This window comes from Carassius auratus, unplaced genomic scaffold (genome assembly GCF_003368295.1).
Source record: "Carassius auratus strain Wakin unplaced genomic scaffold, ASM336829v1 scaf_tig00034482, whole genome shotgun sequence".
Classification (NCBI taxonomy): Eukaryota; Metazoa; Chordata; class Actinopteri; order Cypriniformes; family Cyprinidae; genus Carassius; species Carassius auratus.
Window position 1 is genome coordinate 1 of NW_020526151.1, and position 27,342 is coordinate 27,342.

The 27,342-nt window shown below is 36.6% G+C and overlaps 1 pseudogene; it reads left to right on the forward strand.

Moving 5' to 3' along the window:
* Positions 1–3,696: 3,696 nt before the first annotated feature.
* LOC113081469 (pleckstrin homology domain-containing family G member 5-like) lies at positions 3,697–25,959 on the forward strand (annotated as a pseudogene).
* Positions 25,960–27,342: the final 1,383 nt, after the last annotated feature.

Consider the following 27,342-nt stretch of genomic DNA (forward strand, 5'->3'; position numbering starts at 1 on the left):
ACTTAAATATAATGAAACATAAATATCAATCTTCCATTTTCCGGTCTTTTGTGTTTCCTCTTGTTGCTCGCAGATACTTTCATTCAACCCTTTAAAATGGCAAGGGCAAATTTTTTGTGCAGCTTTCCATGAAAAGAGAGATTAAATGCCTGCATAATTATCTGTATGAGAAAGAGGGATGAAAATGTATATTATTAAGACCGCTCGCGCTGTACTGTTAAAAGGAACAGGTGCTCAGTTTTGCGGCAGACGGATTAATCCTGAGCTAAAGGACACTGCACTTGACTTTTGACCTGAAACTCTTCACACTGTCTGAACAGCACCCTCTTCACCAGATATGGGCAGGAGAACATGCTAGCCACATAGAGACCACAGAACCTGTTTACCATGGGTCCCCTTCACTCCAGATCATGTTTGCAGATCGATACTGATGAAAAAAACCTTCGGCATGAAAAGCTTTCTAAATCAAGGATTAATAGCTTGAAATATGATTTAGGGGGGGGGGGAATGTGGGCATGAAACTATTAAAGCATACATTAACGTCATAATCCTTAGACACGCTCTGATAAATAGAGATGGTGGCTGCTATCGTTTATGTGTTGTAACCAAGAGTGAAACACATTTCCAGTGACAAGTAATTTGTTTTTTGGGTTGTTTTAGCCCTGGTATTATGTGTGTTTTTTTTCGGCATAGTTTTCGTTAAAGAAAAAAAACACTACCTCCCACACAGAATAGACATTTTTTTTTTTTTTTTTGGTCTGGGTGATTCTGTATTTGGCACATGTAAATATTTTCACATTCTTTACTCACGTAAAAAAATAAAAAATAAATAGTAGTTTGGTCCTATGATCTCTGCAATGCAAAAAAATACAGATGGAATCATTGAATCCGTGACCTGTAGAACACGGACTGTCACTGATGTTGTCAAATTTATAAATATTTTACTGAAAGCCAATACTAGTGGACTAGTGCCTATGAATATTAAACCACAAATAAGAGTGGGGAAATTTTTAACTGAAAAAAGTCAAACTGATTTTACAGAGCCCTATAGCTTAGAGTGGTGCCACGTGTGTCTGAATTGGATAAGCCCCTCTGACTCTTGTGTGTGTTCACAGCTGTCTGTTGTTCTCTGCTGTTCACTGACGATTATCTCCACACTCCAAACACTCCCCTTCCTGAGGCCCATGAGTAACACAGCAGAACTTCAGAATCAGACAGTCCACACACACACACACACACACACACACACACACACACACACACTCAGCTGTCCTTGGCTTGGATCCCTGGCTGAGGGTCCTTTTAAATGACCAACTGTTTGGTCAGCGCATAACATGCTTGAAGTCTCGTGATTTAGCCATTTCAGAAAGACTCATCTGTGCACTCAGTCTCTGTTCCAGTTCTGTTTTTAAAACCTGTTGAACTTCCTACCTAGACAACATCTAAAGGTAATTATAGGTAGAGATCAGGGTTATTGTAGTTAACTATTTTTCATTTAATAAAACTAATTTTTTATTACTCGAAATGAAATAAGTTAACTAATAAACTGAAAATAAAATATAAATAAAATATCAAACTGATTTCAGCTTGTTGGCATTCAACATTTCTCATTTTAATAGTTTAACTATGTACAAAAATAACAAAAACAAATAAAAACTATATGAATTTTTTTTTTGCGCAACATAAAACTAAAATGAAAATGTAAGTTGTAAACCAACTTATTCAAAATATTAATAAAAACTATAAAAGTATCTCATTTATTCTAAAATAACACTGGTAAAGCAGTTTTTTAAACCAGCTGATATTTATAATTTAATTGTGCATTGCTCATTCGCTGTGTTTACATTTGGATTATCTTCCATAATTAAACGTTCATATCTAAAAATATTTTTTTATTTTTTTAACAAACAATTTGCAGCACAACAGATGTTTAATGTTAATTAAAACATGGAAGAATCTGGATTTGTAAGGATTAGTCCTTAAACTAATTTTTTTATAATAATTTATTAGTAGTAGTGTTACATTAAAGACTATTAATAGAGATCTAGTTTTAGTAACAATACTGATAGTCTCAAACTTCATCAGTCACCTCAACTTCATACATTTTCTTGTATCACCTTTCTCTCCATCGCTTTATTGTAAATGAAGCAATGATCCTCTCATTCTCCTTCAGATAAATGTGTTGTCTTGTCATACAGACTCCCCTTTCGGGCTCCTAGTGATCCTCGGATCTCATGTGAAAAAGCTAAAGCATGCAGTGAAACCCAACAATGTTGCTTGCTTTGCAAATCTGGCAACATTTGCCCATTTAATTTCCAAATGTCTGCAAATCCATAAAAACCTGACTTCCAAACATGCACCAGTAATTAAGTTGTTCTGCCTAAAGTGACTTGTGTAAGTCGAACTGACTCCATATTTCACCATTCATGCCTATAAAGCTGTTGAAGCTTTGCATGAAGTCCCAGCAAGCCCTTGAATTCTAAAAAACATGAAAGTACACCTAACCTAATGTGTCGCTATCGTGGCAGACCATGTCATGCCTATACAAACAACAAGTGCCATTTAAAAGCAAATGCTATTTAAAAACTTTTTGGAGTCAAGACCACCTTTCTTGATTCATTTGAGGAGTCCAGTCTGAGAAAGAGATGAGCCCCATCTAATCTCCACCGCCCCATCAGATGGGTTCATGAGAGCACAACAGAGATTACGGGGCTTTGGACATCCGAAGACTGATTTGGTTTTGGGGTAGACCAGGGCTGCCCTAAAACTGCCCTGCCCCCATGAGCGCTTAACTTGAACTAGACACTAGGGGGTGGATTAATCGGACCAAGTCTTGTTGGTTCTTTGGGGGGAAGGGCATTGAACTGAGACTTTTCCATGTGGTTTTTGGGGTGTTGTGACAGTACTGAAGTGCTATTCTTTGCTGCCATGGACCCAGCGTCAGTGGAGGGGGCGGCCTGCACACATCCCATGATGTGAAGGTAAGAGTAGGAGACGGCCGTCTGATTGATGTGTTTCAATAGGAGTCATTTCAGATGTTGATTTGGATTAATCTTGAGTAGGTGTGGCAGTCGAGGCTTTTACTGTATAAAACAGCAAGCTACAGATGTGAAAGTGTGCAGTATGCACAAGAAACTAGTTGTGGTTCTTGGTTTTCTTATCAAAACAAGGCAACCATTGGCTTATCACTAAAGAAAACTTGATGTGGTCTTTTTACTTTTATCTTTACAAAATTTGGTTGAATTCTGAAGCATTCTACTACCTAAATGTTCATATTATTTATCATATTATAATGATTTCTGAAGATCATGTGAGGAATGATGCTGAAAATTCAGCTTTGCATCACAGGAATAAATTACATTTTTAAATATTAAATTAGGAAATATCTTGGAAAATCTTAATTTCTACCAAAGTAACGTCCAAAAACATGGTAAATGATATCACAAACAATGGTCTTTGTACCATGTAAATGCCATGGTATGTGAATTCTTCTAGACCATTCACTTCTGGGTTTCTGGATTGTTTCGAGGTTTTAAACGATGTGCGTCTTTTTCAGAAGAGAAAGCTTACAATAGATGGAATGATGTCAGCTGCAGAAACTTCACACAAGTTCTTTTTGTGGTCTGGTGAAGTGAAATGAACCTGACCGTGAGTGACTCCAAGCATCTGATGTGATTTCTCTCTCTGTTTCTGTAGGTGTGTCATCATCCCGACTGTCAGGAACTGAACGGTAAAAGCCCCCTGCACCTGTGCGAGTCATGTGATTCTAGCTGTCACCTGGATGAGTCTGATAGCATGCACTTTGACAGGCATCTGCGCTTCGATGTACAGACACAAGGTAAACGCCCCCACTGGTGCAAACACTTCTCTGACCCTCTGTCAAACAGGTTTAAACGATGTGTTCGGAAGTTCGGTTATTTATACAACTAATAACTACCAATAAAATTCAGTCACCCAACAACAGATAAGTGAAGTGACATTCAGTGAAGTGACATTCAGCCAAGTATGGTGACCCATACTCAGAATTTGTGCTCTGCATTTAACCCATCCGAAATGCACACACACAGAGCAGTGAACACACACACACAGAGCAGTGAACACACACCCGGAGCAGTGGGCAGCCATTTATGCTGCAGCGCCCGGGGAGCAGTTGGGGGTTCAATGCCTTGCTCAAGGGCACCTAAGTCGTGGTATTGAAGGTGGAGAGAGAACTGTACATGCACTCCCCCCACCCACAATTCCGTCCGGCCCGAGACTAGAACTCACAACCCTTCGATTGGGAGTCCAACCCTCTAACCATTGGGCCACGACTTCCCCTCTGAATATGAATAATATAATAGTATAGTAAAAATAGTATAAAGTTTTTTTTTATTGATATTGATTTATTTTGATAATTTAAAATAATTTAATTACTTTGATTTTATCTTTTAAAATGTTATTTTATATATTATATTTATATCTGAATACTGTATTTTCCGGACTATAAGTCGCACTTTTTTTCATAGTTTGGCTGGTCCTGTGACTTATAGTCAGGTGCGACTTATTTATCCAAATTAATTTGACATGAACCGAGAGAAATGAACCAAGAGACAACATTACCGTCTACAGCCACGAGAGGGCGCTCTATGCTGCTCAGTGCTCCTGTAGTCTACACTGAAGACATAGAGCGCCCTCTCGTGGCTGGAGACGGTAATGTTTTCTCTTGGTTCTAAATAAATGTGACTTACAGTCCAGTGCGACTTATATATGTTTTTTTCCTCACCATGACGTATTTTTGGACTGATGTGACTTATACTGAGTTGCGACTTATAGTCCCAAAAATACGATATATATATATATATATTTGTACACCATCATTTAAAACATTATGTAGTTAATAGTTAGTTTATTAGTTGATTTACTGTTATAAAGCAAATGTTTCTGTTTGGAGTAAAGAATGTGAGATCAGATTTGCATTAAATCTGTGTTGTCAGGTTCTATCCTGGCGCGGAATGTGTCCACGCGTTCCTGTCCCCCTCGCACAAGTCCCCATTCAGACCTGGATGAAAACGAAGAAGGAAGCACTGAACGAGGGTCAGTTGATGATCCACAACATTTTAATAACTGTGTGAAATCTTACAGCCTATACACACCAAAAGGCCCAACAATTTGCTGCAAAATTCAAAATGTCTTTTCAAATCAAGGTGACACGCATGAAGCGTTTGCATTCCTGAACGAGAGTGAAACACACTTGGTCAATCTGGCTCACTGTCCTCATGTGTCTGTGGTGTTCTTCTGTCTTTTAAATAGAGAAAATAAAACAGGAGGAATGAAGCTGAAAGCTAGAGAAGGAATAAAGCGGCGCCACACTGATGTGAGTGCTGTCCTCCTTTTGCAAAGGCTCATGGGAAACTTTTTTTATTCTTAGCTGAATGTACTCACTGATTGTCTAAAAACAAGCATGTATAGCTCCTTTACATCCTACATATTATATTAATATACCCTACCGATATTTTCTGTACAAGTACCTGTACAGACTTTCCTTTCCAACATAGTGTACAGGAAATGACACGTCTCTGAATCATCAGCAGCCCCAGGATGTGGTAGCCTGACGGATATCTTGATCTGATAGCATCTAGAGTTCATTGTAAATGACTGGAAGTTGTCTGTCTGTCGCCCACCTTTGACCAGCGCTGGTCTGTCGCCCCCTATAGGACCCCAGGAAGGAGTGCTTTAGCCTCAAGTTTGACCTCAACATAGACATTGACACCGAGATCGTCCCCGCTGTCAAGAAGAAGACATTACGGTGAGTCAGAGAACCGATCGCTGTTCCCTGGGAATCGAACACACAACCTTGGTGTTGCTGAGTCTGTTCTCTGCCTTTTATTCCACAGTAATGAACGAAATTGATCAAAAAATAAAATCTATTTCAAGTAAATGCTATTCTTTCTATTCATCAAAAAAGTGTTAATGTTTCCAACAAATATGATGCAGCACAACTGTTTTCAATATTGATAATAAAAAATGTTCTTTGGGCACCGAATCAGCATATTAAAATGATTTCTGAAGATCATGTCACACTGAAGACTGGAGTAATGATGCTGAAAGTTCAGCATTGATCACAGGATTAAATTATTTTCGTATATTTAAATAGACAATGGTTATTTTAAATTTTAATAATATTTCAGAATATAACAGTTTTCCTGTATTTTATTTTGTCCTGTATTATGCAGCCTCATAAACTTTAATTTTTAAGAACAAGTCTCTATTTTTACCTTCACTATAGTTTATTTTAAATATAAAAATTTAAAATTAAAAGAAAAACATGCATGTAGTATCTAAATGTCATAAAACATATTTATAAAAACGATAAAAAAAAATGTCATACCAAAGGAAAGGCGTATTTCATGCCATCTTACCAAATAAAAACACAATTTCTTACAGATGTTTCGTCTTTTAAAGGTCTAAATTTATTTGATTTGAAATCTCCATAACTCAGTCTTTGTTCATTTTCGCCGTGAAGCTCATTTACTCATTTTATTGCTCTTTAGAGAGGTGCTCGGACCCATTTTTGAGCGCAAGGGCATTGAATTATCCCGAGTGGATCTGTTCCTGGACCAGTCCAACACTCCACTCTCACTCCACTTTGAGGCGTATCGTTTCGGAGGACATGACATCAAAGTGAAAGGTAAGAGTCGTGTTGTTTAAAGCGTGATGCTTCCTCTGTGGTCTACAGCTTCTTCTTCTCATTAGCATCGTTTCCAGATAATCACGGTGACAACATATTGCTTTAATCTTGCTGTCAGCATTTCCCCTCTGTTTATGTAACCATTTCTTCCTACACATTTGCAAACATACACCATATCTCCGTATTACACAACACCGGAGTCACTGTGTCGACAGAACCAGACAGTTTCCCGGGAAATGAGGTGTGACCAATTACATTTCTGTTAGCCGTCATCCTTCTAAAGAAGGCTCAGAGGGACATGCTGCTGCTTCAAATAGATCATCTCATTCACACAATGCTTTTAATGACTATACAGCCATGTGCCTGTCTTTACAAATCCCCATGGCCCCACATCTTTAATCAGATAATGCAAACACACGCTAACTCAGGCATCCCACCGAGGCTCGAAGGCTGCTTGTGTAATGCACTGCCTGTGATGTGAGAACGAGGAGAGGGGTTAGCATTAAAATGATTGGGACATTAGCAGCCAGACTGAAGTTTCATTCATGCTGAAAATCCTTCTGTTACTTTAATCATACTAGCAACGGATGTCAGCTTATTCAGTGATGCTGATTATATGATTATATTTAACAAACAATAATACACAGTAGTGTCATTTATTTTGTTTTAAACTTTATTTTATTTGTTTACACTCCCTTACAGTGTTGGTCAAAGTTTTTTGTCATATCTAAACACCTTGTGAACTTGTAATATTCCATTTAGAATTTTTACTCTATACTAAACAAGTATTTGCTCTTGCTTATGTTTTATTTATTTAATTGTTTAATGTTATATTATTTTCGTACATTTGTTAATTTAATTGTTTTTATTTATTAATTTAACAGCAATTATTCCTTTTATATAATAACATTATATATATATATATATATATATATATATATATAAACATTAATGATAATAAACAATTATAATAATCTATTATTTGAAATGTTGGTTTTTAATGTCATATTTAAAATTATGAATTATAAAAGCAAATAGCCATTCAAAGCTATGTGCACCACTGTTTTTACCACAATTTAAGTTTTTATAAATATAATAATACACACTGTAATATTTATTTTAATGTTTTAAACTATATTTTATTAGGATTTGATTTGACATTCATTTTTTATGCATTATAGATCTATTTCATAAACAGTGTTTTCAGAATAAGAATATGATTTGTCTTTTTCATACAATTAAATGAGTGTTTATTACAGTGTGTGTTTTTCTGCAGCTCGGCCTGGCGATGAGCTGAAGGTGGAGCAGAGCGTGAAGGATCTGCGCTCTCTCAGTCTACCCTCCATGAATCCGCCAGTAGGGGGGCAGCGTCTACATCCTCACACCGGGCAGTGAGAAGCCAGAGCACGCGTCTTTACCGCGGCGGGAGAATGTTGACGTACTGGTAAGTGATGCTGCTTTTCCCTGTCTACAGACACTTAAGCATAACAAAAGCCAGTTTGTGTCATAAATTAAGATTTTAGAAACATGTCCTAATGTCCTAAGGATGCCAAAGGGACCATGTGTGCCCCCTAGATTTTATTTTATTTTAGAGACCATTTCTGCCAGATGGTACTGCTGCTTATCACGTTAATCGCATCAAAAAAAAAAAAAAAAGTTTTGTTTGTTTATTATGTATATATAAACAGACACACATTCAGTACATATTTTGAAAATATTTACATGTGTATATATATTATATTATTATATTTTATATTATATATAAATATATTTAATATATAAACATAAAATGTTTCTTAAATACATGCATGTGTTTGTATTTGTGTAATAATAAATGTACACACAGTACACACACATATATACTATGTAAACAAAAACTTATATTTTGGATGCGATTTAATCGCGATTAATCGTTTCACAGCACTTATAGATAGTAGTAGGTGATTCTTTTATTCTTTTATTATATTTTTTGTCATATCTGTTTTAGAAATGTTTTATTTTATTTTCATATGTTTCAGGAACACAGCCTAATGTGCTTATTTTTTTAATTATGTTTTACATCTTTGCAATATTTTTTTTTTGCAATAAGTCCTTAGTGGTTTTAATCATTTAGTTTCTCAAGACCAATTTCCACCCCTTCAAAAGTAAACAGGCTCTTTTCTTTTTGCCAGTTAGCAACGTCTTTACATAAAGAATTATTTTTATGATTGGCTAATCTATTTGCATGTGCAATAAGCGTGTTACTCTTATATCATGCACCCCTGTCTTTCTTGATTTCTAAAAACCTTAGTCCCACTTGAACTTCCTTTTAAGATGCCAGCTTGGTGTAAATCATCTTAAACCTAACACATGACCCCATACAGGAAGTTTACGGAGTGCATCCTCCGCCACATGCAGCACTCTGACCCTCTGACTAATGTTGCCGTTTGTTTGGGTTTTAGCTCTTTTCTGTAGAAATGGCTGATTACTCTTTCAACATCATGGGGCTGGATTTCCCCGCCTGCACCGTGATACTCAGTAAAAATGGATTCATGGAAAGGCAAGCCTGAACGTACTCCTGTGTGCGTGTACAAACATGGACATGCAGGCATCGCAGATGAGTGCAGACTTTAGGATTGTAGGCAAAGGCCTGTCGATGTACCCTGTGGGTTTTTACTGTGATTCAAGGTTGAATTTTCAGGCTTAGCAACAAAAACTTGAGAACAGAGCATACAGGTCTAGGCTGTGTCGTCCCGTCAGGCTTTGCTGGGTGCTGTGTGGATGTAGGTCACATAAAGGCATAAAACAAGTCTCCACGTGTTGAATGAATGTTGCACAGGTATTGCACATCAGAATCGGGTTTGTTTTTCTAGTTCTTCTGTAACACTGGCCTTTTTGGAACATACACAGAGAATCTTACTAATCCGACCTGGGATCTGATTTACACTTTTTCGTTTGTGATGAAAGGTTCATTTGCAACCCAGAAAGGAAAAATAGTTAAATTACAGAAATTACAGTTTCTTCTTTGAATATAGAAGAAAAACTCAGGAAAGATACTGTGTGTCAAATTACACAGCTTGTTTAGAAAATGTATGTTGTTACTTTTCAAAGCAATTTTGCTCCATCAATTTCAATACAAAGAATGGCTGTTATTTCGGTTTCTGCTTTCACAGAGATCACGTCTGGTGTCTTTGAAGGCTAGTGGTTTTGCATTCACACATTTGTTTCGTAACAACTAGCATGAGTTTGCATTATGGTATCAGTTTCTAAATTTGTAAGTTCCACCACCCACTAGTTTTCCAGCAGGGCATTTCTTATCACTCCATTCCCATTGTAGTTTTTTCATTATATTCAAATAGCACAATGTAGGGCAAACCTTTCCCAAAAAGTGTTTTTATTTATTTTTTTTATTTTTTTTGAAGAACCGTGATGGCCATTTAATGTATGGAATTTTTATCATTAAATTTGACTTGGTCGAGAACCTTTTTGGTGGCATCCTATTAGATTTAAGAAATTTGTGATTTATTTATTTATTTATTTTAATTAATTGAATGGCCATTAAGGTTCTGAAAAAAAAAATTATATATATATATATATATATATATATATATATATATATATATATATATATATATTATTTCTAAATGTTTTGAAAAAAAAGTTTATTTATTTACCAAATATTATATTTTATTTCTGTCAAGATTGTAGTAAAGTATTTTTATGCCAAAAGACAGCTAAAGAATATATATATATATATATATATATATATATATATATATATATATATTCTTTAGCTGTCTTTTGTCTTTAGCTGCTTATATATATATATATATATATATATATATATATATATATATATATATATATATATATATATATATATATATATATATATATATATATATATATAAGCATTTATATGTATATCTACACTACAGATCTGGGGTCTGTAATATATAAAAAATAAAAATGAAAAAAGTCTCTTTTGAGTGCAAATTTTGCATTTATTTGACAGTAAAAACAGTACTATTATTATTATTATTTTATAATTGAAATAACTGTTTTCTATTTGAATGTTTATTGAAATATGTATGTATAGATAGAAACAGAATAAAGAGATTTTCTGATCTATTGTAAAGTCCGACCTCTTCGTTTCCCGCTGATGAAATTCTCAAGTCATCTGCCAACTATTCCGTTGGAATTTTTATGAGAGCTGCTGGGTTTTGTCTGTGAGTGCGTTTGACCTGTATGTGGTAACTCACCCACTGTGTCTTGCCCCCTCACCAAAGCCTGACCTTTAGAAAGGAACCCATCACCCCTGGGATTATTGGTGCGGCGGTGACACCAGGACTCCTCTTTGAGGTTTGATTGGCCAGATCCACCCCGGTGGGGGAGTGACCTTTGAAGCGCGAGCGTTTGATGTAGCGCCATGACTTTTACGCTCCCAGGAGCTGAAAGACCAGTATCTCACAAAAGCAGGTTTTCAGGTGAAAGTCGTGTTTTTGCCCTTCTGTTGGCATCAAATTGCCTAAATATGATGGTACTCTAATGGTTGTGTATAGATATTAATACTACAGTTTAGTACCGCTTTACAGTGGGCGGGATTATTCGCGTGTCATTATAGTTGTCGCCCCTACTGCCACGGCTCCAAAAAAAATGTTCATTCCAGGTCACCCCGTCAAGCTCTCGCTGGATCCGCTACTCTGCTACAGTTTTAACGAGAGGAATGTCTATACTTCCACAACAGACAAAGAAACGTTTTGGTTTTTTTTAAAAAGTGCACATGTATAAAAAAAGAGTTCGAAACTTCACTGGGTGTGCTGGTTTAAATCTTGCCGTTCTTTTGTGTTTGTGTCGCAAGTTCAGTGATGCAGGTAGTGACGATTCTCTCCGGCCAGTCCGTGATCAGCAGAGATAACATGTCACATTTTGGTAATGGTACATTTCACTTGGAACCTCAACCAAAGTAGTACTAAAAAAGAACCCGGTACTGTACCCAGTGGAAAACCCCCCAAAAGGGAACTGTACTGAGCCGTACCATGCAGTGGAAAAGCACCATAAGATTCATCTGTCACCTCCAAGACCTCAACTTCAGGGCACTTCTCTTCACCTTTAACCTGTGGCTCTGTTGCATCAGTCAAATAGCCTCAGATTGATAATGCTAGCTGGCATTTGGTTGCACTGTTCACCCACACAGATCTCAACTGTCTAATGACCTGAGAGATGTATTACACAAGCCTACAGGTGGTTAGATCAGAAATCCCCATGGCCCTCAGGGGCCCCAAATGTGCAGTGGTGCAGAGAAATGGGTTATGATAGATCTAGTGAATCTTGTTCATGTAGCATATGCCATATATATATATGTATATATGTGTGTATATATATATATATATATATATATATATATATATATATATATATATATATATATATATATATGTATATATAGTGATTTTGGTTTTATTTTACTGTGTTTACATTATTTACATTATTTACATTAGCTTATGAAAGAATCAATAGCTATACAGAAGCTATTGGTGTGATTTAAATATTTGGCCTTTAAGGAACATTTGTCTTCGGAGACTGCAGAGTTTTGTCTGGAAAATGGCATCAAAAGCTGTCAGAGAAGGGTTAAATAAGGAAAGGGTGTGTTTGATCAAATTTACCTCAGTCAATGGAATATCAAAGATCTGGATAAACCGTGCAGCATCTTTCATCTGCGACTAACTGCAGGAAATGAGCCTTTTCCTGTTCCTATTTGACCTCTCTGATAAGGTTCAAAAGTGTATTAATGTCACAGCGTAGAGGTTAGCATCGGAGCAGACACATTTAATCTGCATCGGTTTCCCTCTTTAAAGTTCTTTAATGTTTTTTTTTTTTAAGGGGTAAAATAACTCTTGCAAGCTTTAGGCCCAAAAAAAACTGCACACGGCAGAGCTCTGTTTCACAATCTCTCGCATTAAGCAAGAGACCAATGCAAACAGTAGTAATCATTTATTTACATGGGATATCAACAGAGAGCTGCTCTTGACGCAGCAAACCCCCGCGTGTGATTGCTCTTCTGAAGTTAACACCGCAAGCAATTAGTATCTGACTATTAACACCCAGTGTTCAAAGACAATAGAACAAAAGATGATTAGCAAAAAATGGGTTTTATCTTCATGGGAAACTAGTGGGGCGAATTTAAACTGTTGTTAGTTTTCTTAGCATACATTGTGTGGAAAGCACATTCATACTGTTTTGCATAAATCACCTTCAAATGGAGAATTAGTAGTATCTGCAACATAACATAAAGCATCTTCATTTACTTATTATACATTTTTACATTATAGTGATCATAATGGGATTTTTATGCATTATGGTAACATGGAATAATGCATCAGTGCATGAAAAACTTAATTTTCTTTTTAGGAAAAATAGTTTTTTTATTAAGTTTGATTTTGCAGTGAAATGCGACCTGTTATCGTCCTACATTTTTATTATATACCCATAGAATTATATTTTTTCTATAACAGTTTTTTTTTTTTTTTTGCATTACAGCAGTGAGGAAAATGCTTAATTGTCATGAAATTGTCACATTGCGCAAATGGTAGCAAAATAAAAAATCTCTATTTTGCTTTTGGGGTAAAATGTGACTTATAATAATCCTACATTTTTATTGTATTTTATTATTATGACAATTTGCTTCTAAGCAACTTCTTTTATATTTTTGTTGGTTTTATCAATCATAAAGTTGTGGAACAACAAATACTACAATGATTGCATTACTTCACGATATAATTATTTGTTTAATTACAGAAACAAGAACAATATAGTAATTAGAAAATATAATTTCTTGTTTATTTTTAGTTTGATGTGAAACACGACCTACAGTAGATTCCCTCACCTTCTTCCCCAATGCTTCCACACTGTAAGGAAGTGATCTTGTGAGTGTCTGCTGGGGGAGGGACCGGCATCTAGTTTGTGATTGTTGTGTGCTGTGATGTGGAACCTGACTTTGGAGGAGATGGGAGGAGACATTGATGAAATCACAAAGCAAAAAGCTTAAAAACTACTCGCTATCATCCAGACCCTAAGCACATGTGGGGATTTTTAGCTTCTCTCTTAATTTTTGCCTCTTATCTGGATGTTGACTGCTGAAGTTTAGAGTAGGACGTGCACTTCAGTGCTTGAGTGAGGTTAGAAAGGGCGTCCAGGCTGGATCATGGTGCGTTTTGGCCATCTGTCTTCATGGCACAGTTGGGATCTGCTTCACATGGATCCTGAAAGTCTGTCTGGCGAAGCGTCTTTCAAGAGTCCATCGCCAGCAAAGTATCAGGTAAAGCAATGCTGCACCATTTATGAGTTACTTGCTCTCTTTTGAACATGATGCATGTAGCCATATTTTGAGCATTCATGTTTCAATGAATGCTTAGTCAATTATTAAACTTCTTTGTAGCATCATTTTGTTTCCACACCACTGTGTTTCTCATTGAGCAAATGTTTGTATTGAGTGGGAAGATGTTACGTGTTCATGTGTAATGGAAGCTGAATGTGCACGTAATGGAAAGCCGCTAGCATCATTCCGCGAACTGATGACACAAGTTAGGCCCCTGTCAGACGATAAGGCCGTATCGTGGTTTTGATCACTGATTAATCGTCTGTCCTTAAGCTTCAATGGCTCTTTGTTCTGCCTCTACTAATCAAAGTGAATGGCATTGTGGGTGTCTTTGGCCCTGAGATTAGTCCTGTGTTGAAACTCAAGGTAAAGTTAGCCGATGAAATGTGACCTGGTCAGAATGGTGTTTGTCTAATGTGTTTTTGTGACTTTAGTGTTGGTGCTCTTCCACTTCCCTTTGTTTGTTTCATTATTATTTAAAGCTTGATCAAAAGCTCTTCTTATCTTCACACTGCTTTGTTGGGTTCTTGAGCTGAACTATGTTGTCTAGAGAAGGTTTAAGTTAAAAAGCAGCCTCATGCATCACTTCCCAGTTGTCAGTCTGTTGTTGAATGGCATCAGGGTCTCGTACGGGAATCTTAGGAGTATGTTGCGGTAAGCAGTAATATTTTAACTAGGTGGAGGAGGAACTGATTTGAGTGCTGGTAAACCCAACCGGTGGGGAAATGTTAACTTGAACACCCCAGCTGACTGGTAAACACATAACATGACTTAGGAGTTATTCATAGCAATTTTAGTTATTTATTTCTGTGCATCAAATAAGGTTAATAAATATGATTTATTATTATGCAGATCCAGGACTGTGAGTCATTTTTGAAACCGCTGTATTGAGGAGTTAACATCCACTTAGTCATTTCATTAAAGATGATAAACATGTTTCTTTTATTTAAAAGTAGTGCTCACAGGTCAGTTGGGTTGGCCATACCTTGTTTAGATTAATAACAACGATGCAGAAATTCAAGACTTGTTTCAGCACATACGAAAGTCTGTGGTTCCCCAAAGTTTCATATTGTAGAGATCATTTCCGCGTAGTAAACCGGAATGGGATGCTTGGAAATCATTCATAGTACAGGAATGCCATTCTCCTGTCACTTTTGATTTATCATAAATTTAGAGGATCATAAGAACCTTTATCTAATAATAATAAATCATTGAATGGTTTAAATGAATAAACTCGCAGTGACAGTTTTGCTATGTGAAATATGATTTCAAGCTGATGGTGAAATAATGTACTTTTCCTAATTGCGTAACTTTTTTTTCTTTTTCTTTTTTTTTTTGTGCACAAGGACCAAAGTAAATTTATTTTATAGGTAATTTGAATAAAAAAATATGTTGGATTTCTTTGAGGCACCAGGATGTGTTCTTGGGATCCTGCAAGCTGTCTTCTCCCCTCCCTCTTTACATGTAACCCTCTGGCTCTCTCTTTAGCAGCCACACCTCTCTTTCCTGTCTCTCACAATGGGACTGGGACCTCCTAGTTGCCATGACGTTTGGGCTGTCCTATCCAGAAATGCAGGCAGACAGGCTCAGTCGAACAGCTTTACCTCTCATTGCAGATTGAGAAGCACTGGGAAACTAGAAAGGACCTAGTAGCGAACCCTGATGTGCTACATATTTTTAGAATTTCTAGAAAAGATGGGGTTGACATGGGATTGCACTGATTAATAATTTTTCGCAGTTCGTTTTGTCTCTAGAACTCTTAACACCCTTCCAGGAGGTTTAAAGTATTAGTGTATCTCTTGGTGTTTTTGTGAGCATTTGAAGAGAGGAGGCTTTGAGTGATCATAGCAGCTGGCTCTAGCATGGGTCAGGCTCCGTGAACCCGGCTGAGAGATTACCATGGTCTACCTTTCATTTGACATGCCGCTTGCTTCCATGGTGAGTAGAACAGATGCTGTTTTGCTTCATAAATTTGCTGGTCATTCAGTCTATACACAGAGAAGGAGAATATCCGGTACAGCTGATCCTAATGAGTTTCAATAGATTGCTTTTTTTTTTTGCGTTTGGATGAATTATTTACTTTACTGGTGCTGTGTAAAGTTTATCAAGATGTTGCTTGTAAGTTGAATTAAGTGTGTGTGTTGGGGGGGTCAAAATATTGATTTAACGATCTATGTAAATTATAGATGTGATTTGAGGCTTTCAACAGAATGTTCATTATAGATGCATAGATGTGTGAATTGCAACAGAAAGATTCCTTTTGATGTTACATTTGTTTTACCCATTGATGTTTATACAGTACTTTATTTGTTGGTTGTGCGTAATATAATATAAACCAATTATAAAATCATAAAACAAATTTAAAAATGGATAGAATTAATACACTTTTTTTTCTTTTTTTTGATGGCAGTAACTTTTAATTTTGTGCCAAAAGTCAATTTTTGTCTTGAATTTACATCCCCAGTGCTGATAGTGCAGTTATAACCAGTCAGAGGTCCCTTGTCCATCCTCCTCAAAGTTAGGGACATTTCCTGACATCTGCGTCCTCATCCTTTCACCCCAGATTCCGCAAAAATCCCCTCATCAAAGCTCATCGTCTGCTTGAAGTCTGCTTGTCTCTGTTCTAAATTTAGCAAGGGGGACATCGTGGCCAGTCCACCATTCATTTATTTTTGCAGGGATGATGAAGACTGGAGTAATGATGCTGAAAAATCTGCTTTACCATTAAAGAAATAAATTACATTTTAAAATATATTAAGATAATATATATATATATATATATATATATATATATATATATATATATATATATATATAGTTTCACTGTATTTTTTATCAAATACATGCAGCACTGGTAAGCATATAAGTCTTCTTTAAAAATCATATTGAAAAGTCTTAGTAAAATATACTTTTTTTAGAAATTCATTCAATTGTATAAAACACCTCCGCAAGTCTCTGAAGTGTTGAAATCAAATACTTCTGTTATTGCAGCAGGTATCAGCTTCACCCGTGTTTGTTTAGGGGATTCCATTGTTATGTCTTCAGACTTTTCCTGTTTTTTTGTGCATTCCCCAAAAATGTCGTAGTCATCTCTGGAATTTGCAGGAGTTTTAATGGGTAACGGCACTGAGGGCAGTGGAATTCCCTATGCCCTGGCGAAGGGTCAACAAGCCCATCTGCGTCCCTCTCAGAGAGAAGTCTACTTCCTTAGATACTAAACAGCTGTTTGTTTGTTTAACTCGCTGCAGCTCGTCTTAATAGAAAGATTTTGCAATGCACTCTAGCAAAACAAATGCTTGTGAAACAATAGCAATCTTAATCTTTCGGAGCAGGGTTGCTGACCTCCTTGACTTTGGTATGATGTAAAGGGGGAAATATTAACATTCAGCAGGATCTTATTGTTTTGAAAAATCAGTATGAATCATAATGCATTGTTGTTTCTGTTTATGTCATCACTTTGTGGGAGCTCTAAGTTTTCCATGTGTCCAGCTAGGGTTCGGAAAAAATGTCATTTTAAATGATAAAATGGTAATATGCATAAAATTGTTTGTGATGAAGAGGTCTGATTTAGAGGCAAACACTCACAGAGTCAAATAATCCTAGTTTTAATTAATTAATTTTTTTCTCAGTGTTTTTATGTTCTCTTAAATGTATATTCCCCTGCAATTTACAATTGACTGTTTAAAAAATGTATATACTATGTATTTCTAATTTATGTATTTAGTAAGTTATAAATGTTTTTATTTAAATAAATATATTTACGTATTTAATAAAGCTGAAAATAACTGGAAATAAATTACTTTTACACAAAATATTTATATTTTTATATATTTAGGTAAATATTTCAGTTAATTATTTGTGTAGTTGTTCATTTCTTCATATAATTTAAATGAATTAAAATATATTTACATATTAATATATTCAAATGTAATTAAACCTGAAAATAACTTTAGCTTATTTAAACCTGTTTAGGTATTTGGAAGAAAAAAAATTGTATGATGTGTAGTTAGAAATCTTAATTGTTCAGTTCTATTTCTAGGTCAGGTTTTAACTTTAAAAATATTGTGATTGCAAAAGTGAGCCAACCCTTTTTTCCAGTTGATCTTATTTTGTGATTGTGCTTTGTTATCTTTAGATGAATGCTGGTACATTTACTTTATTTACTTCTACCTGACTTATCTCTCTCAGTCTTTTTTTCTAAATCTCTTGTTTACCTCTCTCACACCCCCTCATTCTGTAGGGTAGTGTTACTGATAACGCTCTCTCTCTCGTATCTCTCGGTCTGTTGTCCTTGACACACTTGATAATATCCTTCTCCCAAACCTCTGTTTTTCTGCATTTGTTAACATTTTGTCATTCCCACCCTCTTATGATTTCCATCTGTTCCTCCTCACAGGGTCAGCCCCCTCGGCGGAAGGACATAACCAAGTTTCTGGGTGATGCCAACATCCCATCACCAGACACTATGGCCATGCTTGGTGGGCCTTTACCAGGTGGGGTTCCAGGAGGTTCAATGCCCGGTGTGGCCCCCGGAACCGATAACTGGAAGATCCGCGCCTCCAGTCGGATCAGCGTGTTCTTCGGCGCCGGATCTGGAAAGGTAAACCTTATCTCACTCATCTTGAAAACCTCAGGAAGTTCAAGGAAAGCAGGACATGATGGTGCAACTTTCCCTGGGGTGATTTCCAGTAAAAAGATCTCATTTAAAGATGAACCAAAGAAACTGAAACTCAAACTGGAGGCTGATGAAATATCTGTGTCTGTAGTAGGTTGCACCGTAATCTAGTTTCAAATAAACCTGGAATGGAATATTACGATTTATAAAAAAGGTTTAGATTATTATTGAATCAGATTTGGAGAAATGTAGCATTACTCTTGGTATCCAATGGATGCTCTGCAGTGAATGGGTGCCGTCAGAATGAGAGTCCAAACAGATGATAAAAACATCACAAAAATCCACATTTTGTCCAATAATGGAGAAGTACTCTTGTGAAGTGAGAAGCCACTTGATTGAAACAAACAAATCCATAGAGATATTTTAATCCTAAAATTGTGGCTTCCAGTTGAAATATGAATCCTCTGTCCATAGTATTGCTTGCTTTCTCCAGTAAAGAAATATGGTCTCATCTGAATCAGGAGAGAAATATGCACAAATCAAGCACCATTTATAACCAAAAACTGTCTAAAGTAGCTCTAAACAAATATTTTGGTGGATTTCTATGTGAGAGGACAAGAAGATGGGCTTTTTCACTGAAGGAAATGCTATTATGAATTACAGACACATATTTTGGCGGAAAGTGACGGCGTAAATATAAAATGCCTTAATATTGGATTTGTTTCATATACAAACACACAGCTTTTCACTTCAAGAAATTAATTGATGGACTGGAGTCGTGTGGATTATTGTGATGTTTTATAAGCTCCTCATGCTGACGGCACCCATTCACTGCAGAGGATGAGCAAGTGATGTAATGCTAAATTTCTCCAAATCTGTTCTAATTAAGAAAAAACTCATTTACGTCTTTGACGGTCGACGTGTGAGTACATTTTTCTTTTTTGGGTTAACTAATCTTTTAGTAGATGACTAAGCATTACAACAAACAAAATCACACATCCCATGAGCCTTTAAAAAAGATATTTACACCAGATGCTTGACTAGTAGAGATGGTAGATGTCACTCACCTGTCATTTCACACTTCCATCCTTTTCACAATTAGCCATGAAACCCCCAAAGAAGACAGATGGGGGTGTTCTGGTGTCCCACTGGGACTCTTTTTCACAAAGGAAGGGTTAACCAGTGTTAAACCAGCATCTCCAGCAGCCAGTTCAGAGAGCCTGTAGTCCACCTGTGCCTGGCCTGTATTGTTTAGAAGCACTCAGTGCGTAATAATCGTTGTCATAAGTACACTGGCCGTCCCATAACAAGCCAATAGCCCCAGCGGCACATGGGTCGTCAAAGAGGGTCACTGACATGAACGGATGGGGTTTAAAGAGAAGGTGGTGTTTAATGAAAGGGGTGTGTAGTAAGGTGTCATAAACCCTGTCGGGGGTGTTTTGTTGGAACCGACAGGCATTGCCTCACTTGTCTAGTTTTTGGTGGTCTGCTGATGTGAATTGTGTTGTGATTCTGCTAAATTGCTGACTTTTGTTGATGCTAGGGACTCTTTATAGTTGCTTATAGTTGGTTCCGTCATTAACAACACAAACTACTTTGAAATTTTTGATATATTTTACCATTATAAAGCTATGATTTTTCCACAATATCTTCTATTATGAGTATGGTAATTATTTAGTGCACTAGCATTCAACATTTTGCGGTTGATGCTAATTGTAAATGTTTTTGAAAGAAGTGTCTTATGCTCACCAAGGCTGCATTTATTTGATCAAAATGACAGAAAATTTTAGCAATACAGCAATATTGTGCTTTATATCTTAATAAATCTTTAATATGTTTTAAAATGTCATTTATCCCTGTGATGCAAAGCAGAATTTTTATTAGCCATTACTAATAAATTACATTAGCCATCTAATATGCTGGTTTGATATTTTTGTGGATATAAACCACATATTTTTAGGATTCTTTTATTTCTTAAATAGAACAGCATTTTTATGAAATCGAAATCTTTGGTAACATTATAAATGTGTTTACTTTTGATCATTTTAATGCATCCTTGCTGAAAATATGTATTAATCTCTTTAAAAAGAAGTTAACATTGTTTAAATTGTATTATTTTCTCATTTTGTTTTGTGTGTTAGGAGGTGGACCGCGTGGAGCTCCTTCAGACTAAGTTGCAGGCGTACACACAGTTCGGTCTGCCCAAGGTTCCTTTTCAGCTCGCCTTCCACCAGGATTCCTGGGAAGAGGAAGAGGAGGAGCCAAACCTGACACTCGAGGAGAGCTGGAGGGAACTGCTGGAAGACCCCAAGGTACCGATCTTCTGTGATGGGACAATACATAACCATTCCCATCCATTGATCATTCCATCTAACATGTGTTCATAACCAGCTACAACTATTGATTGCAGTGGCCTCTGTTTTCACATAAACCAATTGCAATTTGCATTCCAGACTGCTAATATAATATAATTATATGATTTGTAATATTTCACAAGCAATCTGATTTTTTTCTGCCCGTTTTCAGAGTCTAAGTAAACGTCAGTTTCAACAACAAGAAGCAATATGGGAACTGATCCAAACCGAGGCTTCGTACATCAAGAGACTCAGGGTCATCACTGATGTAAGTCGCTTTAGCCGTTTCAATTTCAGGAGATTCAGAAATGTATTGAAGTTGCCCTTTTTAAATCAACGTTCCTCGTCCTATTGTGAGACTTCTTCATGTATACTGTGTATAATTCAATCAGTTCTAGATAATGCAATCAAGTCATTTCCCTCTAAAATTGTGTGTGTTGTGTTGTGTTTATCTAGTGAAACTGGATGCTGATTGTGTTGTTTGTGCAGCTGTTCCAGTGCGGCCTGCTGAATCTACAGGACAACGGTCTCCTGGTTGAGGTGGAGCCCCAGCGGCTCTTCAGCAACATCCATGACATCGTACGTCTGCACTCAGCACTGTGGGTTCAAGTCATGCTTCCGGTGCTGGAGAAAGCACGAAGCACAAAGATCTTGATCGACCCCGCGGACCTGCAGCAGGGGTTCAGTACGGTGAGTTACACATGAAGGTGTTATTCCAACAGACCATGATTTTTGTCTCGTTTTCCTCGCATTCTTAAATCAAGACAGATTTACTCGAGATATAAGATATTAAGTCGTTTTCTAAAACAAAGTATCAAAATGAAGTGACTTTATGCTTAGAACAATAAAAAAGAAAAATGTTGCTTTCAAAATCTCACTTTAAATGAAAAACTAGTTTGTTTCAGGTTTATTGTTACAAGTTTTTATGTTTTAAGCATTAAGTCAGTTGGGAGATATATATATATATAAACACACTTGTTATCCTAAAGCAAGATACAATTACTTGGGAAGCCAAAATGACACAATTCAGAATTTCTGAAAAAATGACAAAATTAATTGACATTACACTTAAACCATAATAAAAAAATACAAAAAAATCATAGCGGAGTATGAAAAATAGATTAATTTAAAAGTAAAAACAAGTTTATTGTTCTTACCCCTTTGGCAGTCACTAATTTTGATACAAAAAGTCACATATTATATCATTTTGCTACTCATTAATTCTACCTTGATTTAAGAATGTTTAGATATTTGTAAAATACTGATTTTAAAAAAAAATGTTGGGGGATTGTAGATAAACTTGTCATTTATCATAAATATATATTTAATCATATAAAAAAGGCATTTTTCGAAAAGCATCATGTTCGCTTTTGAAAATCATATTATTGTAAAACGTCTAATAAATATCTTTAAATCAGCAGTTTCACATACATTACAGTGCATATTGTCGGAAACATCTTCTGAATTGTGCGTAAACATTGACACATGACCGAATGCTCTTGTCCACTTTGTCTATAGATACCGTACATATACATATAGATATACATACACATATGACATATAGGTTAGATAAGTATGTGGAATAGAATAATTACAGGCTCGAGTGGTTAAAAATGTCTTGTTTGTGTGTATAGTTTGCATCCAGGTTCCAGCCGTATGTCCGCTACTGTATGGAGGAGGAGAGCTGTATGGAGTACATGCGCTCGCTGCTGAGAGACAATGAAATCTTCAAGATCTACGTCACGGTGAGTAGTTTGACACCAAACCATCAGACCATATATTAAACCAAAGTAGAACAAAATCATTGAATCTTATGTCATTGCAGTGGGCAGAAACAAATAAACAGTGTAACCGTCTGAGGCTAGCGGACATGCTAGCCAAACCGCACCAGAGACTCACCAAGTACCCTCTGCTCCTGAAGACCATCCTGAAGAAAACCGACGAGCAGACCTCCAGAGAGGCTCTCAGTAACATGGTTAGACATTTCACAGTTAGCCTTTGTGTGTGTGTGTGTGTGTGTGTGTGTGAGACCATCGAATGTGCTAAATGTTTGTAAATGTGTTCAGGTGGTGTGTGTGGAGAGCTTCATTTACAGCGTGGACTCTCAGATGCGCCAGAAACAGGAGAAGGAGAAAATGGCCACCTTTTCGGCTCGAGTGGAGTCGTACGAGGCCGTGGAGGGAGCCAGCGAGGAGGTGGAGAAGGTAAGAACTGTGCACAGTACAAATAATTCATTATCTAGGGTCTAAATAAAATAAAAACCGATGTATCATTACAGTACAATATTATAGATTTCATAGAAATGTATTGTTTGACTCTTCAATCTTACTTCATTTCTTTTTCGCTGTATGTTTACAGGTCTTAAAGGAGTTCAACCGAATTGACCTGACCTCACCGATGATTGACACTTCACCAGAAGCAATCAGGCAACTGCACCTGGAGGGGGCGCTCCGCATGAAAGAGGGCAAAGACAACAGGGTGCGTTCAGATTCAGTCATCAGCTTCAGTTTCTCCAAATTTCAGATGCACTTGGAAACATTTGCAATGTAGTTTTTTTAGTAGTAGTATTATTATTATAAGCAGTAAATCTGTTCTTAAAATGAAATTCCAAACCTGTATTATTTTCTTTCTGCTGTGGAATCTAAACAGTTTAGTTTCCCATTGACTTACATTGTATGGACAACAAATGGAATGGAAGACAATTAGAACCAACATTTTTTTATGGGGTTACCAACATTCTTTGAATTATTTAATTTTTTTGTTGAGCAGTTAATAATTGGATACAGGTTTTAAATGGACATAATTTAATTCACATTTTTGGGTGTACTGTCCCTTTAAGTTTCCTGAAAGTTTTAATATTGCTTGTAATTGAGTATTTTAGTTTATGTTTTACAAGTATCTGTCTTTTTCTGCGTAGATGGATGTTTACTGCTTCCTTTTCACTGATCTGCTGCTGATCACTAAACCAGTGAAGCGTTTGGAGAAGGTGAAAGTGATCCGACAGCCTCTCCTCCTGCAGAATGTGGTGTGCAGAGAACTCAAAGACACAGGTGAGACTGAGCCCACGTCCAAATACTGCAAACAATTAATATGACAAAGGAGCAGAAACAAGCAGCTTAGGATCTCGAGAGAACGTAATGTGAAGTTTTAGATTTAAAAGTAGCATGTTTCTGATTCTTTTCTCTTTTTTTCCTTTCTTAGGCTCGTTTGTCCTCATCTACCTCAATGAGTTCAAGAGCGCGGTGGCTGCTTACTCTTTCCAGGCCAACAGCGCCACCCAGGGGAAAAGTTGGACTGATGCGATTTGCAATGTCCAGGTAAAATCATACTTGTCTGTTACCAATAATCTTATATAAGAAATCATTTAAAGTGTTCGCTCAGTAATGTAGTTTGCTGATTTAGCTGTTTTCTACATGCATTGTAGAAACAGCTGCAGCGTTTGCGGTCAGAGGAAGCTCGCCGACAGAAGGCTTGTCTGAAGAAAAGACTATTGGAAAATCAGGAGGAAGATGAGGACAGCTGTAACTCCACAGCTAGTTCTCCTCAATTTATACACAAAAATCAGAGCAACAGGTATTTTATTTTATTTAGTTTTGTTGAAAAAAATACATGTTTTACTTAACAATTTAATTAATTATTTAATCTTTTAATAAATATTTAATATTTATTTAGGTTGACTTTCATTTTTAAATAATATAAAAATGTTGTTAAAAATTTTTTTATTCTTAAAATGTGTTTTATTTTAATAAATACATTATTCTATTTTATTAATGAATAATTTAAGAATATTTAATTTCAATTGTATTTAATTAAAGAAATAAAATTTTCATCAATTAGAAAAATAATACATTTGATTTAAAATATTCTGACAATTACTATATTATTTTTGTATTTCATATTTTAATTACCATTTTCTCATTTTTCTTTTCTTTCTTTTCTTTTTATTAATGCAACACCATCAATTAGCTGACCTGTTGGGCATGTTGTTTTAGAATAAATAAACTCACATTTTTCTTCCTGTCTTAGCCAATCAGATGGCTCCGCAGAAACCCTGTCGGTGATGGATATGGATGAGTCTGTATCATCTTTGGATCCTTCTACTCTTCAGTCTGACCTAGCTGGCCATTCAGACCATGATGCCCGTGTGTCTCCGCTCTCTGACCCTGGCGTCCCACAGCGGGACTTTGAGCCCCATCCGGACAGTCAGGAGGGCTCAGACCTGGACCCTCAGTGCTGCTCCATGTCCATGGATAGCGCTTACGGGACCCTTTCGCCAGAGACCATACTGGAAACCCAGAGTCGAGTGGCCCTGGGAGAGGAAGATGATTCTGAGGATGACAAGGGGACGACGGGTGACGAGGGGGAAGATGAGGTGGACGATGAGGAAGATAAAAGCTCATTCGGATCTCAGAACTCAGTGGCGAAAAACGAAAACTCCGTTTCTGTAAAGCACAGGCGCCGAACGCCTATCCTGTGTCGCCTGCCGTTTTTAGAGAGACTTATTGTCAAATCCTGTTCCGAGGACAACCTGCTGTCCACAGTACACCATTGTAACAGTAACCACAGTGTCACCAGGGCAGCCACAGAGTGCACAGGAAGTCGGCTCAAATGGGAACAAAGGGTTAAATACTTAGAAGCGCCGCTCAGCAGGAGCCTGACGGAGCTCAACGCTGCTGAATCAGACGAGAGTCTCCCGACTGATCCAGAGACGGATGAAAGCCTCAGTCTCACATGCAGCTTGCCCTCGAGCATGCTTATGGACACATTGAGACGAGCCAGAACTGCACATGAGGCTGACAGCAACCAGATTCCCTGCAGTGCGTCAGACGGGGAGCTCTCGCCACCCTGTCGCCTGGAGCGAAAGGGCCGATGTAAGAGACCCCAGAAGCACCGAAAACTCACACTGGCCCAACTCCACAGGATACAGACCACACTGGTGCTCAACTCAACGCTCACAGCCTCGTAAGTAACACTCGGTTCTGAGTGCATATGTATTTAAAGATTGTTTTGTTTAGTGCTTTTACTTAAATGATTTTTTCCTTAATTAGGTTATGATATATTACCGTATTTTTCGGACTATAAGTTGCACCTGAGTATAAGTCGCATTTATTTACAACCAAGCACCAAGAGAAAACATTACCGTCTCCAGCCGCGAGAGGGCGCTCTATGCTTTCAGTGTAGACTACAGGAGCAATGAGCAGCATAGAGCGCCCTCTGGCGGCTGGAGAAGGTAATGTTTTCTCTTGGTTCATTTCTCTAGGTTCATGTCAAACTAATTTTGATAAATAAGTCGCACCTGACTATAAGTCGCAGGACCAGCCAAACTATGAAAAAAAGTACGACTTATAGTCCGGAAAATATGGTAGTTGTTTTATTGTATGAAGGAACTGAGATGTTATCAATTCCTGTAGCTCTTGTTACAAAATAGCTTGATCCAATGCAGGTTTCATAAAACAAAAAAATAAAATATAGGGTAAAAATATAGTAAAAAGTAATTATCATATAATATTTTTTATATATGTTAAATGAAATAAACACTTTTTAAATTAAATACAAATTTTATGCTCTTATTTTATTGTAACATTGGCAATCAGTTGACCTTTGTGTTCAGTTTTACAATATAGATTTCTCCAGATTACCAGAAAATAGAAAAATGGACAATTTAATTAATAAAATTAGTTTTTATAATATAATAGAATGTTTATTTATTGTAATGAAATAAAAATTTTAAATACATGAAATTTCCTTTATTTTTACTTTATATTATTGAATTTATATTTATATTATATTTTTTTAAAAATTACACATTAAGATAGGAGTTCTCAAATAGTAATTTTATATTGGTAATCAATGACATCTGATTTCATAAAAATATGAAAAAATACAATAGGACGATTCATTGATTTATCATTTTATTATTACTATTATTTAAATTGGTAAGCGGCTGTAGTGGTTTATTTTTTACATTTGAAAAGATTTACCTATTTAAATTAAATGGATACAATGTTGGTCTCAGATCGACACTGAAACGTTTAGTGTTGCTAAAAGCTCAGTTTTTTGACTCTTGTCTTCTTTCTCCTCAGAGAAGTGTAGCATCCCTCTGGAACAGACGTTTTGGGACAACATTGTGAGACTGAATTCTGCAGGACACAAATGCCCTCTCGCGCCCTCTTCCAGTCGGATGGATTCCTCAGCGTGTAGCTTCCTGTGGTTTCTCAGACTCATTAACTCCTTGCACTTTGTAAAACAACCAACTACTAATAGGTCAAAGCTTTTAGTGAAACTGCACCATTATCCGAATGAGAACCCAAGACCAAACGATCAAAGAGAAAGTGTGACCGGAGCCCTT